Genomic DNA, 16,985 nt, shown 5'->3' on the forward strand with positions numbered 1-16,985 from the left:
TTTTTTTTTTTAATTTTTTTTTTTAATGTTTATTTATTTTTGAGACAGAGAGAGACAGAGCATGAATGGGGGAGGGGCAGAGAGAGAGGGAGACACAGAATCGGAAGCAGGCTTCAGGCTCTGAGCCATCAGCCCAGAGCCTGACGCGGGGCTCGAACTCACGGACCGCGAGATCGTGACCTGGCTGAAGTCGGACGCTTAACCGACTGCGCCACCCAGGCGCCCCGAGGCCACACTTTTAATACCAATTTAAGTAAATATTTCTTCACAGCTTCCTATATTGGATGTCCTTATCCAAATAATTCAGACGTGCTGGGTTGTGAGATTGTGAATATACACCTATAGGAACAACTGTTCTTATGTAAATGGGCACACAGGGCTTGGGATATAGATTGTAGTGGCAGCATCATACAAGCTTTTAGGAAGTACTATAGTTTGGGGCGCCGGGGTGGCTTCGTCGGTTAAGTATCTGACTTTGGCTCAGGTCATGATCTCGTGGTTCGTGAGTCTGAGCCCCGTGGGGCTCTGTGCTGATAGCTCGGAGCCTGCAACCTGCTTCAGATTCTGTATCTCCCTCTCTCTCTGCCCCTACCTTGCTCACACTCTGTCTCTCTCTAAGATAAATAAACATTAAAATAAAAAAAAGAACTACTATATTTCAAACAAGTTAGAAATTAACACATCAAATGTGGTCTAATGACGAAAAAGACTCTGAAGTCAAAGGAGCCGGTGAAACAGTGGAATAAATAATATCATACAGTGTGAGAATAGAAGGATGTCATATTTTTGAAATTGCTAATTTTTACACAATACGATTTTAACTATAAGTAAGTTAAAAATTGAATACAAGTATACATTTCACCCTTTATCTGTATCCCTAAAATGTGCTTTTTTCAAGTTGATGTAAAGTCTTTTTAAAAACCATCTCATGGGACAACTGGGGACCACCTTATCATCAAGGGTACCTTATACGTGGGCATATATGGTGACCTGCATCCCACATAACCGAGGCTCCTCGCGGTCCCCACGTGAGTGAACCAGATTGCAGGTAGCTATTGCAATGCATTAAAATCCCTAAATTAAAACACCAATAACTGCTATCAGACTGATTCTTATCTGTTACAAGATTCTTTACGCTCTGTCTGTTCCATGCCGAATGAAGCCCTGCTTCACGTCTCCTCAGCCCCCTTCTCAGCTCTGCGGGACACTTCCCATGCACACTGACAAATCCCCACCTCCAGCCCGCTCTGCCTTCTGCTTATCCACCCCAGGGCTTTCTCTGGTGCCTCCCAGGCTTGCTCAGGCCATTACTGGCACTCCTAAAGTGCTGGGGATTCAGCATATCTAGTATCACATGATGGATGAACATCCTGGTTTCCCCACCACTTGCTGGACAACGATAAAGTGCATTCTATGCTATCCCAGCAGAACCGAGCCTCCATTGCCCACAATGGTAATCTGCTCATCAGCCCACCTCTCACTGGCTTTCTTTTCTTCCCGGTCTCATTTTCTCCACTCTCTCACTCATGCTTCTTGGGATCACCTCCCCACTAAAACTACCTGCACCCAAGCCCCTGTCTCAGGCCCCGCATGCATAAGCTACTTCAGTGTCATGTGGCGATTTTGTGTCCTCTAAACCAGCTGTCTGCACAAGTCAAGGTGGATGAGCTTTACCCTCATTCTTTCCACCTGGATTACTTACATCTTTGGAAATGTCTCATCTATTCCTTTCCCTAAGTACTTGATGATCCCTCACTGATGCAGAGAGTATTTCTGGGGGCTGTAGGGTATGCCCAGATGGACAAAACATGGTTCCAGCCTCAAGGACTTGAGAATGGGACATGAAAGAGGAAGGAAGAAAAGCAAGCCTATACCAGAAGAGGGACTCAGACTGTGGAAGAGCCATGTGGCAGTTCCAGGAGAGGGACAACCTGGAGCTGACTAGAGCGTCATCACTACCCAGATGGAGCCAGTTGTCAAGTTTTCCAGCTTCAATGTTAGCTCAAGGACACCCATCTTTTTTTAAAATTTTTAAATGTTTATTTATCGTTGAGAGAGACAGAGACAGAATGCGAGTGGGTTAGGGGCAGAGAGAGAGGGAGACAAAGGCTCCGAAGCAAGCTTCAGGCTCCGAGCCATCAGCACAGAGCCCAATGCAGGGCTCGAACTCACGAGCTGTGAGATCATGGGGACTCACATGAAGTGAGCTGTGAGATCATGGGGACTCACATGGGGACTCACTGAAGTCGGACGCTCAACCGACTGAGCCACCCAGGTGCCCCAACCCGTCTTTTGATAAACCCAGCACTGACTCACACACAGGTCAGCCCAAACATGGCACCTGCTGGTACAGCCTTATGGGAGACTGACTGAAAGGCAAAGCAACGCATTGCCTTACAAGTCCCTTAAGGATCCCCAAGCGACTGCTCCACCTATGAGGTATGATATGACAAAGCCTGGTGAAGCAAGGAAACCCATGAGGCCTCCCTGCTGTTTCTTGATCATGCCAAGCATGTCTGGCTTAAGCCTTTAGCTCCTGACATGCTCTCTGCTTACAAGGTCCTTCCCCCTAATAGCTGTATGGCTCATTCCTCTACTCATTAAACTCTCTGCTCAGGGCCTTCCCTTAACACTCTCTATAAAATAACAGCACCCTCAACATCGTCACGCTCTAGTGTCTTCCCTACTTTATTCTTTATGGCACTTACCATCCCCTGACATATTATATATATTAGCTTATTTATTTTTTAATCTCCCCCCCACTAAAAGGTCAGCGATAGCAGCAACTTTTCCCCCTCACTGTACCCCTTGAATCTAGAATAGTTGTCTGGTCTAGAGGAGGGGTTCAAGGAATGTTTGTTGAAGAAATGAATAGATTCTTTCATCATTAGAACGCCCCAATCATCACTCAACCACAGATGAAGTGCTATAAATTCATCCAGAATCACGACAGCCCCAAAACTCAAAAGCCTAAAGGATACACAATTATTTTGTGAAACGAAATTTTTTATAAAGCTTCAACATATGTAGCAGGTATGAATAAATAAAACTTCTTTAATTCTATCATAAACTTGTATGGGCCATGGAATGTAACTCATTCAATGTCTGCAGTGTAAATCAGAAAGAAATCCCAGTATTTTAGATCTTAGATACTATCCCTAGCTTACTAAAAAAATAAATTTATTCATGTATTCATGTGACAAATATTTATTGACTGCTTATGATGAGTATGGTGTTGAGTGAGGTGCTATATTTGATTTTCCTTTTGAAAAATCGACTTCACGCTCCCCGGTAAAGCTATATCCTGCTGTTACAGATAGAGAAAGCCCATCTTTTTGAAAACACTTGCGTTTCCCCCCCCCCCATTCTTTTACTATATGTTTTATTGATTTAAGTCAGCAATCCCTCAGGGAGAATAGTCACAGGAAATACTTCGGGTGGAGTATTTTTTTTAATTAGCTAATTTTACAGGTAGCCATTTTTCACTCTTCATTGAGTTTAAGGGAAACGGGATTTAACACTGTATTTAACAACATTAAATGCCCACAATTACAAAAATCACATAAGTAGTTGTCCAACTCTGCTTACATAGGGCTAATTGGCTAAGTTCACACTCCCCCCGTGCAGTGGTCCGCATAGTTGGGGGGAAATCTTTTACTCGCCCCTAACTGACTCACTGCTACATTTCCACAAGGCATATTTCAAGTTGTCATTTTGCCCATGGTCTCAACCTGCCCACCTCTGACTTTATTTAGGAGACTGTGGCCAAATTATTCTCTTTCCACCTCAAAGCTCCCATGCTTCTGTCTCAAGAGTCCTTCCTCTGCCCTCCTTCAGGATCCCCCCACCTTCCTGAAGATTCCATTCCATTAGTTAAGAGTCTCTCTTAGATTTTCAATGTCTCTTCTTTCCTACGGATTCTTTTTTGTCTGACGAGAAGGTAGGCCCGTGCCTTCTTACGAGAAACACATTACTTTCTCTATAGTATGTCATTTCTCTGATGCATCAAACTCCCCTTCCCTCTCACCACCCAACTTCTTTCAAAGTAAGTCTGTCTTCACGGCTTTCCACATGCACCACACCCCTGACTCTAACCCCCACTTCCACCTGCCTCAGAGATAATTGAGGAAAGTGAAGAGTCAAATCCATTGGCTTTTCCTTTGTTGTGCCCTTGGCCCTACGGGGTGCGCTGTATGAATGATGTAGGAATGGTGATGGCTCCCTCACCTTTCCAGCTTCTGTGACACCATGTGACTTCCACCATGTTGCTCCAGCTGTCCCTTGTTTAATATTGCTCCCATTCTCTTCTTTCTCTTCCCCCCACCCCTCAACATACAGACATCCCCCAAGGGTCCTACCCTTACCCTTTGTTTTGCTCCATTTTCTTCCCAGGCCATTCCTGAGACATCAAAATCACTCCTAAGTTACAGGCCTCACAAATCTCTCTTTGTAGCTTTGACTTCTCTCTGAGACACCTACACCTGTATTCTAGTCCCTTCATTTGGACAAATCTGTCATGGCCAAAATGAAAGCTCTTTTTTCTCCTCTTCCTCACCCTCCTCTGAACCTCCTCTCTGACAACAGCCCCATCACTGTCTCAGCTGAGCTCAATGATGACTTTTGACTTCCCTTGTCAGTATTTAGATTATTCCCACACCCCACCTGGAGCCCTTCTCTTCTTCTTCCCACTGCCTCATTTCCTCTTACCCCTAATTTGACAAAGGACTCTATCTGGTCTCCCTGCAACCAGTCTTTTCTCATTGCATTATGTCCAGCACATTGCTACAAGGTTGTTGCCCTAAAGCACAGTTCTGACCCTGTTGACCCTCTCTCTCAGAAGCCTCCCATGGCTCCCTGGTACTTACTGACTGAAATCCACACACAGGTTGCTCCACAACCTTGAAAGCCTCTCTTTCTCACCTTCTCTCTCATTACATCCCTTGGCATTCCCTGCACTTCAGCCAAAACACACGATTCTTTGGGCAAACACACACTTTTCTGTCACCAAGTCTCTGCTACTCACTCCTCCTCATACATGCCCTTCCTTCCCTGCCAGCCCAGACACCGCCTGTATAAATCGCAGCTCAAATGTGATCTCTTCCATGTAACATTCACTAATTCTTCCACTGGAAGTCATTGTTATACCTTGCGAACACCCACAGCATGGGAGGAATGCGGCTTTTTGGGTAATGTAGCCATTTTGCCCATTTTTTTTAAGTCAGTGTTTATTGATTTTGAGAGAGACAGAGATCGTGCAAGTGGCAGAGGGGCAGAGAGAGAGGGAGAGAAAGAGAATCCCAAGCAGGCTCTGTGCTGCCAGTGCAAAGCCCGAAATGGGGTTCAAACTCACGAAACTGTGAGATCGTGACCTGAGACGAAACCAAAAGGCAGACACTTAACCGACTGGGCCACCCAGGTACCTCACTTTTGCCCCATTTTTATAGTAGTCAGTTATGTGCATGCCCTGTCTCTCCTTCCAGGCCATGAATTTCCTCTGGGCAGGAGCTAAGTCTCCCTATTCTTCACATCTGTGCTGCTCTGGACATCCCCCAAACTCTATTCAAAGGTACAAACAGCCTGAGATCAAGTAGGCAGTTAAGAAATATTTGTAAGTTAATGACTGTAACCCAAAGGGTTAACTTTGGCCTCTAGTCCTTGAAATTCTCTCCATTTTAGTAACAGTTACTTTTTCCTGGTAGGACACAAGCCCCATCTCCCCACGGTACCATAGTTTATTTCTTTTGGCCCCACAGGCCAATTTTCAAATGCCTTTTACTTCCAAGTTTTCTGAAAAACTAACTTCTTTAAGAGACCCAATAATGGAAAAGAAAAGCATTAATGGTACTTTAAGTGAAGAAAATGTATCCGTGCAGAACAAACAGCTTGCTGGGGGCTACAGCAAAAGGTAAGGCTGTTTAGCAGACTGAATTATAGGATTCAAGCTGTATCATTAACCTTACCAGTCCAGTCTTTGGAAAAGCCAGCCACTGTATTTTTTTTTAATTATCACATTTATATTAGAAAGGAAATCACTAATTCCTGCCTGAGTCATCAATTGTGTTGTTGTATAATTCTTCTTCTTCTGAACAGTGTATTTACCTTGTCAATTTCTAACATCCTTAAACTTTCTTGTAAGACATTTACATCTCTGGATTTTACTTGAAAATATAAAGACAACTTAAAAACACACACGCACATATACACACACACAACCTCTTCGAATGCTTTTTAAATTCCATAAGTACTTTTCTCAGAAAGACATTGGCAGAACTGACATGGAGTAAAGAACTAAGATTCAAAATTCATTTTTATAAATCTATCCTTAAATCTTGGAGGAGATCCAACAACCTCACATTAAAATTTTAGAAGGCTTGACTGAAGGACATGGGGAAATGTAATGTCCACAGCTTCAAGAGCACCTGGTCTATATATCATCGTTAATTAAGAGAAGATAAACAGGAAGAAAAACCTTATGAGCACAGCATTAGTTTTATTATTTTTGATGTAACAACAATATCATGCAACCTTTGCCAAAACAAAAATTTTTTAAAAAGGAAAAAAGAGAAAGAACCCTCTGATGCCAACGTGTTATATATTTACTTGGATGGCCATGCCTGCTAGAGGCTTTTCAAAGAGGACTGGGGCAGACAGTTTGGATTCTGACAGCAATGCAGTAGAATTTAAGGTGTTGTGATTTAAATATGTTCTCAGCAGGCTAATCTAGTCACACAACATTTTATAAAGAAGTCTCAAGATATTAAGTGTAGAGGTGCATTAATTCCTACAAATACCGCAGGAGAAATACAGGCACTGGGAGTCAAACTGCAGTGGACACACATATGAATATGCTATCTCCCTATCTCCACCCAAGCCCACATAAGCCTATCTTTATCACGCAGAGACAATTAAAGAGCTATACACTCTGGATGCAATTCTGCATCCTGGCTCCCACTGGGTGACTTATTGCCAGCGTGACATTTTTCAAATTCTCTATTAGCAGGCTACCTTGGCTAGGAAAGCAGACCTCACCAACCCAGGACCCCGTTATCATGGGTCTTAGGAGATTTCAGTTCGTGAATGACATACGGCACCACCGAGCCATTGTGAAAGCTGGAAGAGTGGATGACACCAGCCATAGAAATAAAGTGTCCCTTTTCCTGAGGAAAACGCCCTGCCTGTGTGACGCTGACCAAGGGGGGTACCAAACATTTCTCAGTATGATCTTTTTCTTCTTTTCAAACACTCCCCTGACCCCATCTTTCTATTCACACCTCCAGAGTTCATTCTACAAGAACCAACATAAAGATCACCGGTTCTCCAGCCTTAAGGTTTCCAGTGCTGAAATGTGAAAGGAGAAGGTCTAGTTGACATTCAAAGTTGTGGGGACGGAGAGATGAATGTGGCCATTAAAGACCCTTCTCCTTCAGGTCAGACAAGAGATAAACAATAGAAACTGCAGAGTCAGGGCATCTGAGACCCTTACAGAACAGGGGCCGAGAAGAGAAGTATCACCGGATAGAAGCTCCCTTCCAAACCCCAGAAGGCTAGCAAGCCCAGAAGGGGTACCATTATCCTATTTCCCTGCCTGCCATGCGCCCTAAGCCCACATGCACACTTCCACATCCTCAAGTCCAGAAGCCAGAGAAAGGGGAAGTGAGAATCCCTGCACGCCGCCCATGCACACACACACGAGCAGAACACAGACTGTACTCAGAATTGCAGGGTCAAGATAACAAACACTGTCCCACAGTCAGCGGGTGACAGCGAGTCAGGGCACCGGCAGATCTCTGGGTTTGGAGCGCAGTTAGGGGAGCGCGGATGCAATCACACGAGTACACACACACACACACTCACACACATGGGATTTTACAAATCCGCACCTACCCCAGCGCCTCTCTCCACACTCACAGACCAAGTGCATCCTGCCTTCATCGTTGCCATCACCACACTCTCCGGGAGAGTCGCGGCCGAGGGATGAGGGATCCTAGCGGGGATTCCTGGAAATGTCATTCTCCAACACCTTCGGTCCGCCACCCCCATCCCCTTGGCTGTACCTTTTACACACACACACACACACTCTCTCTCTCTCTCTCTCTCTCTCTCTCTCTCTCTCCTGCCTTGACTGTCATCAGGCACGCCCGCTGCCCCCAAAACCCCGCATCTCAGCGCGCACCGGACACCAGGCGTCCCTGCCTTCGGCGCCCCCTTCCCCCGCCCCGTTGGCTCCATGGCTAAAGGCATTGCCCCCTGGATGTCGCCGGCTGTCCCCGCTCATCCGCACTATTGTTCCATGCAGCCCCTCTCGCGCCCGGGGGCACCCTTCGGCGAGGACCGGGGCTCCGTCGGGGGCAGCATCGGCGCCGGGCAACCCCCCCCCCCCCAACTCACCCACCCCTCCCTGGCGGCGGTACCTTGCCTGACAGCTGGGTTCGCGGGCCCGCGGGAGCAGGCGGCGCTAATGACAGCGCCGGTGCCAAGCCCGGGAATAAAGCTCTGCTCCAGCCGCTCCTACCTCCAGCGCCACCATCTTCTCCCGCCGCCGCCGCCGGGACCGCAGCCGCCCTCGCCCAGCTCCGGCTAGGGCTCGGCAGCCGCCGCTCGGGCCCCTCCGGTCCGCGGCCCCACCCCCTTCTGCCCGCCCGCCCGCCCGCCCCTCGTGACGCGCGCCGGGGCCGAGCCGGGCCGGCCTGCGCGGGAGGGCGCCCGGGGGAGCGCGCGCGCGCACGCCGGCGCTAGTAGCGCCCCTGCCACCCACGCCCACCCGCGCGCACGCGCGCGGCGCGAGCCCGAGGCGGCGAGGCGGCGAGGCGGCGAGGCGGCGTCCCCCAGCGGCCGCCCGCCCCAGCGCGCCAGCCCCGGCGTGGGTGGGCGTGCGCGGCGCGCGTGCCTGCCGCCGCCGCCGCTAGCGCCCTGGCCCAGCCGGCGAGCCCCGGCGTGCGCGGGCCGGGCGCACGGAGCGGGAAATGCGGCCGCATCCCGGAGGTGCCGGCCGGGGACCTCCGCCCTCCCCGGCGGAAGCCCGAGGGGGTCTCGGTTTCCTCAAGCGGCAGCTGAGGCCAACCTCTGCGCGCAGGACCGCGAAGCCGGGCAGCCGCGTCGGCTCCTGCGGGGTGTTGTCTTTCGTTAGTTACTCCCGAGCTTTCCCGCTTCCCCGCTTCCCAGCCCCGTGAATACCGCCTGCACTTCTCAGAAGAGCAGCCTGACGGTGGCTCCGGCACGCGCTGCAGTCCTGCGTTTGCGCCGCTAGGGGGAGAGCCCCTCGGGTTTGGGCCCGAGCGAAGCTTGGCCGCGTTTGCAGCCCTCGAGGGAAACTGCCCAGTCCTGAGGGCCAGGCGAAAAGCCTCCAGCTTATGATGCCGGGAACGGACCGCCTGGGTTTCCACCCCCTCCCCCCCGCTTCTCAATTCTGGTTGGTCGGAACTTGAAATGTATTTGAGGCTGGCTTAGGGCATCAGCCCCAGATGTGGCCGGGAGGGAGGGGACCTTTGCAGTAGGGAGCAGGTGGCAGGTGCTGTGTGTTAATGAAAAGCAGTGGGCAGGACAGGCCCCCGGAGACCTGGGTCCTGGCGTCAGCCTCACCTGTAATTGGCCGTGTAACACGTGCCAAGTCACTCCCCCTCTTCGGGACAGATTTCTCAGTAATAATAAGTTATATTTGCATGTGAGCCTTGGTTATCCAGATGCCTGGGGAAATGGATCTTTTACCAAACCGTGTTTCCATATTAAGCACAATGCCTTCAGAAGCGTGGGGGGTGGGGGAGGGCAGAGGCTGAAGCATTCCTGGGATCTTGTTTTAGCTTTAAAATTCATATGAGTTTTGCATTTTACTCCATAAAGGATTGTTCAGATTTTTTCTTTAATAAAGAAAATAATAGATTCTCCCTTCCTGAAAAGATCTTGTAGTAAAATTGAAATACTTACCAGGGAGATGTATCATGCTTGTCCTTTGACATTACATACCATTTTTCTTTTTCAGTAAATATTTATTCTGCATGTGTTCCAGACCTGGCCGTCGTCCTCCCAGAACTCACAGCCCCCGGAGCAAACAGGTATCAAACAATCAGACTAACAAATGCAACTGGGATCAACTCTCAAATGCCAAGGGGCTGAGGGTTCACAGGGAAACCTAATCTAGACTCCAGGATTCGGTAAAGCTTCCCAAGGAAATGACCTTTGGGATTGCCCAGGAGAGGCGGCCGTGAAACACTTCCAAGGTAGAGAGAAGATATTGTGCAACAGCAGTCCACGCAGGTAGGGTAGAAGTGAGAGGGAATGTGAGACTGGCCAGAGAGGCAGGCGGCAGAAGCCAGAACTTGCCAGACCTTGTGGGCCATTTTAAATAAGGATTTTATCTTATTAGCCATGGAAGGTCTCTGAAAGGCTGTAAGAGTTGGGGGCAGGTGATCATGATCTCATGTCATTTCCTATGTGAACAACTGATTCATGGAGGGTCAGGGTCCAGGCGAGAGAAACTCTGACCCCTTGACACATCCTTGCCCATGCTACTTGGTGAGTGTTTTTAGGGTTTTCAGTTTCTACACCACACTGCTTTTGGGGGTCCTTTCAGAGTGCCTCTCTGTAACAGCCCCTGTTCTGTTAACTTTTAATCTGCTGTGGTTTTAGGAAGGAAGTTTGCTAACCTTATTAGAATTTCAGGTTAAGTAAGGGGATATAGGTTCTGAGTGAGGAGCTCTTTTCTATGCATACCCTTGGTGCTATTTGGTTTGGTATCTCAGAGATCTTTCTACTTATTTTCTCCTTTTCATTGTGTTCCCAGTGAGGCAAAGCTCCTTGATGCATGAGTGAGAGATACATTATTGCTTTAATAACACCATCCTCTCAAATCTTGCATCACAGATTTTTGTGCAAACTAAAGAAAGTGTGTAAATTACCCTGCAGAGCTTTAAGTGCTATATGAATGAAAGTAATAATGGTTATAATGGCAGCTTAGAGACCTTCATAACTAATTAGTTACCAAATATTAATATCTGGAAAACTCCTTCCTCCTGCCCCATCCTCCCATGAATAACACAATAATGCCTGTTCCTAATGGACAGTGCAAATCCTCATCTCAAGTGCTCATGTTACTCTTTGTGTCTTGGCTGGCAGAAAACTCAAAGCCAAGTTTGCGGGTCATTGCAGGAAATGAGCGGATCCACAGGGCAGTCATATCTATGTCTTAGCTCTTCCTTTGGTCTTGTTCTTCTATCTCAAGTTTTCCTGTATTCTCCTAATATATTATACATATTTTTAGAAGGCACTTAAAATATTTGTATCCATCTACTTTTAATGAGGGTCAGAACTGCTATTCATTGTTTCAGAAGGCAGTATATAAAACATTGGCAACCTGCCAGCCATTGTAGCTGGTAACTATACTATAGCCAAGGGACTGGGTTTTAAATTTTTTAATGTTTATTTATTTATTATTATTATTACTTTTTTTTTTTGAGAGAGAGAGAGAGCAAGGGAGGGGCAGAGAGAGAGGGAGACAGACTCTCAAGCAGGCTATGTGCATCAGACAGAGCTGTATGCGGGGCTCGAACCCACGAACTGTGAGATCATGACCTGCGTTGAAACCAAGAGGGATGCTTAATGGACTGAGCCACCCAGGCGCCCCAGAATGGGTTTTAAATTAAAGCCTGCCCAGCACTGCATGTGGATCAGAAGTCTCTGCGTATACTAGCTTAGAGCCTTGTATTAGACAAATTTGTCTCCCACTGGCTCATAGATAATTTCCTTTAGTGTGATCTCCGAGCTCCCAAGCTCCATCAGCCTGCCCTGTACATAACAAGCACTATTTGTCGCTTGAAAAGAGGGAAGGGATCCATGAACTTTTACTCATTTAGGTTTCTTTTTGTCAGCAGTGACCTGAAGATTCCAGGATTCACTAAATTCATTCAGACTTCACAACAGTGTGACCACGTCTTTCAGCCTTTGATATGACTCTGGACAGCCAAAACTAGACATGTCTCTTCTGGTAGCAGTAGATACTCTTCCTTGATTTCAAGTTCCTTACTGATTCCCTTCCTTCTCAGTCCCTGAGCTCCTCAGTCTGAGGACCAGAAGGGTATGTGTAGAACAGACATTCAACACCCTTCGGGTAAAGAGGGTTGTTGTTGATGATTTTAGTTCTGCTAACATTTGGTAATTCAGAAAGCTTTCTAATCCACAGAATAGTACTTTTGTCACAGAATTTTAAATGAATGAACTAAATTAGGAACTAAATTACAATTGTGAAATGTAGATGTCCTAAACTTTAATACATTTGCTTTTATAGGTCCCCTTCCTTTCCTTTCTGTTTGCCAAACAGGTCAGGCCCCCTCTTTATTTTTCTTGAATCATATTCACTGTGACCTTGAATGATTTAAACGAGACTTTTGTGCTATGGCTATGTTTATGTGATAGATTGGGAGACACTCTGGTGCCACAAATAGTAATTCTGCCTCAGAAGTTTCTGAATGATCTTTCTGAGTGAAGAGTGTCATGGGAATGTATTTAAAAAAATTTTTTTTTGTTAAGTTTATTTATTTATCTGACCAACAGTCAGACAGACACCTAACCAATGGAGCCACCCAGGCACTCTAACATACTATCTTTTTTAAATGATTATATGCCTCTCCCTGAACCAACCTCCATAGCCAATAACGGCCGGGCTCCCACTCCTGAAGCTGGGTCAGTCCTCCTCAAACCGCATGGCTGATGGAGGACAGAGCAAGACCTACGTACCACAAAGAGCAGGAAATGGACAGAGGCAAACAAAGACATCGACTACTCTGTTCATTTCAGGCTTATAATAGTGAAGGATGAAACACTTTAACCTAAATATACAGAATAAGGGAATAGTACATAAATTGATATATCTTTACGGTGTTAAATTATGCATCTGTTAAAGATACCACATCCACAGATTTATCTTATTTTTTTATTAAAATTTTTTTAATGTTTTATTTATTTTTGAGAGAGAGAGAAATGAGTGCAAGCAGGAGAGGAGCAGAAAGAGAGAGACACAGAATCTGAAGCAGGCTCTAGGCTCTGAGCTGTCAGCACAGAGTCTGATGTGCGGCGCGAACCCACGAACCATGAGATCATGACCTGAGCCAAAGTTGGTCTCTTAACCAACTGACTCACCCACGCACTCCAGACAGATTTTTTTTTTTTAATAATGTGAGAAAAAGTTTAAGTTTTCATCTTAACTGAAAAACTCTGGATACAAAATTGTGTTGTCAGTTAATTACAACTGTTAAAAAGTGGCACAGAAAATCAAGTACATCAAAATGTTAGTACTAGTCCACTGGACTAGTATGGTTATTTTCCTCTTTTGATGCTTTAGTAGTTTAAAAAATTTCTATAATGTACAATGAGCCGAACAATGTGAATAATATTATTTAAAATGTGGCTGTAAAATTAATGTCACCACCAGATGCCATAAAAATAACTATTGCCTCTCTTTGCATTTCAAAAGCATTTTTTTCCAGATTTGATGTATCCTTCCAAGTTTATTTGAGATACCACATACTTCAGGAAAACATTTTCAGGCTCTGTTGCTCTCATTGGTGTACCTTATTATCTGAAAATGTGTTTGTAGCATTAACAGCCTATAGCCTCTCTGCAATGTCAGGATATAAATAGACAAAAATTGAAGAAATTGTTTGCTCGTTCTGTTTGACATCTGTTTCCCAACTTATTTCAGTAGAAAAATACCTGAATATTATGGTCATCAGGTATGAGCACCATAAAATATTGATATATTTAATTCATCCCACAAACTGGGAACACTTTTACCAGAAGAAAATATGACTGTTCTATAAAAAATACAATATTACAACCAGGAGTATATTTCCTTAAAAATAAGAAACTATGAGATTAAGTCCTCGGCAATTTCAGAATTCTTTTTCTCTCCGTATGTGTTTGCTACAGATTTATATCTCTTTGCCATCTTATTAATAGCTACGTGGTAGTAACACCAAAGTTTAAGTAAGATGGATAGGATAAAAATACAAAATTGATATAATTCTAATAACCATTTTTTTTCTTTTACCAATTCATAAACCAAGAAATAGGCTACCATTATTCATTTTTGGCAGGAGATACCTCACTTCTGTTTCTAGAATAGCACTGACCTGTGGAAACATGATTTAAAATCACTGCTCTGTTCCTATTTTCTTATTGGTGTTTTGTTTCAGGTATATTGTATTACCTCCCCAACTAGTTCACGAGCCTTTCAAGATTAGTGATTAGATGTAAACGTCAGTTCTGTTATTACCTTTGCGTCCCCTCCACCAAGCACCTGGTATATAGTAGGGTACCTATCATATTTGTTAGCTGATGAGGCATTTATTAACTGTCCTTCCAATTACTCCAGTTGGGTTGTTCAAGATTATCGAAGTGATTTGCCTTTAAAATAGTTTCTTTTTCCTTTGTTACTATTTTTGTAAGCATTCAATAGCTTCTGAAAAAAAAAGTTACAGATATCTCTATTGACTCAAAAATAATGAGCCCAGGTAGGGCTTTAATAGGAAATAAAATCAGTGTAAGCAATTTTATCAGACTTTGCCAGCCAAAGGAGATAATCTCTCTGCCTGTCACCCACACACACACACACAAATACATGCCCTTCAGAGATGGGATCCTGTGAAATTCTATTTAGTTTAAGCACTACGTCTTGGGAGCTTTCGCTGTATGGTTGCAGAGTATCAGTTTTTAGGATGAACGGTAACAATATAATTAATAGTCACAGACATATTGACAATTTCCAGTTGGTGATACTATTGAAAAGCCACTCGATATTTATTTATTTGTTTGTTCATAAATGTTTATTTTTGAGGTGGGGGGAGAGCATGGACAGGGGAAGGGCAGAGAGAGAGAATCCCAAGCAGGCTCTGAGCTCTCAGTGCAGAGCCCAACATGGGGCTCGATCCTATGAAGCCACCCAGGTGCCCCAGCCAGTTAATATTTACATCTTCATCCAATAAGCTTCATTAAGCTTCTAATATATGTTAGCCACTGTGGTAGGCATTTGAAAGACCAAGCCACATATCACAAGCTCTCTATCCTTGAGGACTTTTCTACATTAAGAAAGACAGGCAGACCTATGGACAAATAATTTTAGCGAATTCCACTGGGCATGATAAAAGGTGTACAAAGCAAGACATGGCCAAACTGTATTTTCACTTTTGTTGCCATCATTGTTTGTTTTGCTAAATACCGTGTATTCAGGAAACTAAGTTCTCTATCTTCTAGGATTCAGGTCTGTAGTTAAACGAGCAGTTTTCTTTCCTTAAAAGAAATTTTGTTTCCTAATTGTAAAAAATCTTATGGCCACCTAGATTTGATGGCTTCCATTTAACCAAAAGGCTTCAAGCATCTCCTGGTTGAGAAACATATATACTTTATTTAAAGCACTAAGGGCAGACAAATGCATTTGCTTCCAGAAAAAATAATAGAGACCATCTCCCTAATGGATAAACCCTGGAAAACTGAAAAGAAAGGACATAGGGTCTTTGACTTTTTCTATCAAAAAGAAAACTGATTTTAAAAAGGGGACATCAGGGCACCTGGGTGGCTCAATCGGTAAGTGTCCAACTTCCACTCAGGTCATGATCTCGTGGTTCATTAGTTCGAGCCCCGCGTCAGGCTCTGTGCTGACAGCTCAGAGCCTGGAGCCTGCTTGGGATTCTGTGTCTCCCTCTCTCTCTGCCCCTCCCCATGCTCTGTCTCTCAAAAATAAATAAGCATTTAAATAATTTTTTAAAAAATTAAAAAATATATTAAAAAAGAGACATTAGTTAGCATAAACTTAAAAAAAAAAGACACTTTCTTCTTTTATTTTATACCCCAGGCTCCCTTACCCTTCTTCTGCCTTCTACCTCAAACTCCTATCGTTTTATTAAATGTAACTTGGAGATGCTTCTAGGTGAGGTCAGTTTTGCTGTGGATTGAATTTTGAAAGCACATTGTAATTCTAAGCATTCGTGCAGCCAAGCACTGCCAAACTCGGTAGGCTGTGTGGTTGTGGGAACAGCCGGAATGCAGATGGAACCAAGAAATCTGTTCCTGGAGCAACCTTTTGAGAACCGAGAGATTTTAAGTCACTCTTAGAAAGGTCTGATAGGTTAAGGAGTAACATGTTCTGGGATTCAGGACAGCAGCTTTTCACCCTTCCTTGCCATTTGGGAATTATTTTCATCCTCACGCTGCTGCAAACCTATCAAGAAAGCGGAATGGAAATGGGTCTCAGTGAGCGGTGTAGCATAAATCTGAAGCTTGGGCAACAAGAAGATTCTCCTGCCGAATGGAAAGGCGGGGCCGTGTTGGTGGGAGGCTGCTGAAAGAGCATCAAGTTATCATTCTTGTTCTATTTGCACAGAGCAAGGAATAATCCTTTAGGCTTCTGGGCAGCAGTCTGCTTAAGAAAAAAAAAAAGATGGTTGAGAAATTTCAGCTCTAGACTCTCAATCAGTGTTGAATCTTAATGCGATAGAAAGCTAATTATTTCCTAAATTCTTCCATGGATTGCTCGGAGAAGATAGTAATTATTATGGAGAAGAAAAAAAAGTTCCAGGATCAAATAAGCCTTGAGAACCCTAGAGTAAAAACGAAGTTGTTTAATTTGTTCCTGTTGTTGTTAGGTTGGGTTGAGTTGTTTTCATTGCAGAGCTCCTGTGAGCCTTTAATTGTGAATTTCCAGGAAGAGAATAGAGATGTAAGACCTAAAATGTTTAATTGTCCCTTTGTAATTTTGAGGGACTGGCGAGGCTGTGTTATGGCTCTTGTGGTCCCCATCCTTCAAAGACCAATATTATAATAAGATTATAATAAGGATGAATATGCTAATAGTATAATGCTAATATTATATGAAAAAACATTTTCTTTTTGCTTTTTTTTTTCCTTCTGATTCGAAAAGAAATTAAAACAGTTTTGTGGCCCCCTAGAAGTATTGAGGACCCTAGGCTTTGTGCCTACTCTAATAGGCAAGTTAACCCTAC

At 44.7% G+C, this 16,985-nt stretch overlaps 1 protein-coding gene and 1 long non-coding RNA gene across 9 annotated transcripts in view; one reads left to right on the top strand and one right to left on the bottom strand.

The window, feature by feature from the left end:
* Positions 1–8,627, bottom strand: part of APBA1 (amyloid beta precursor protein binding family A member 1) — a 208,543-nt gene extending 199,916 nt beyond the window's left edge. For 5 of the 8 annotated variants that reach the window (XR_013551478.2, XM_060610103.3, XM_060610101.3 and 2 more), the window contains exon 1: positions 8,412–8,608. The gene's annotated coding sequence lies outside the window, so the exon portion shown is untranslated. Of the gene's footprint in view, positions 1–7,884; positions 8,027–8,411 lie in introns of those variants that run through there. The other 3 variants (XM_060610097.3, XM_081790874.1, XM_060610098.3) reach the window with 3 other exon arrangements.
* A 117-nt stretch (positions 8,628–8,744) lies between these two features.
* LOC132663643 (uncharacterized) lies at positions 8,745–15,687 on the top strand. The gene is made up of 3 exons (XR_013551480.2): positions 8,745–9,409; positions 9,977–10,049; positions 11,862–15,687. It is a non-coding gene; the product is annotated as an uncharacterized LOC132663643 (long non-coding RNA).
* The last annotated feature ends 1,298 nt before the right edge of the window (positions 15,688–16,985 follow it).

Source organism: Panthera onca, chromosome D4 (genome assembly GCF_046562875.1).
Source record: "Panthera onca isolate mPanOnc1 chromosome D4, mPanOnc1 haplotype 2, whole genome shotgun sequence".
NCBI lineage: Eukaryota > Metazoa > Chordata > Mammalia > Carnivora > Felidae > Panthera > Panthera onca.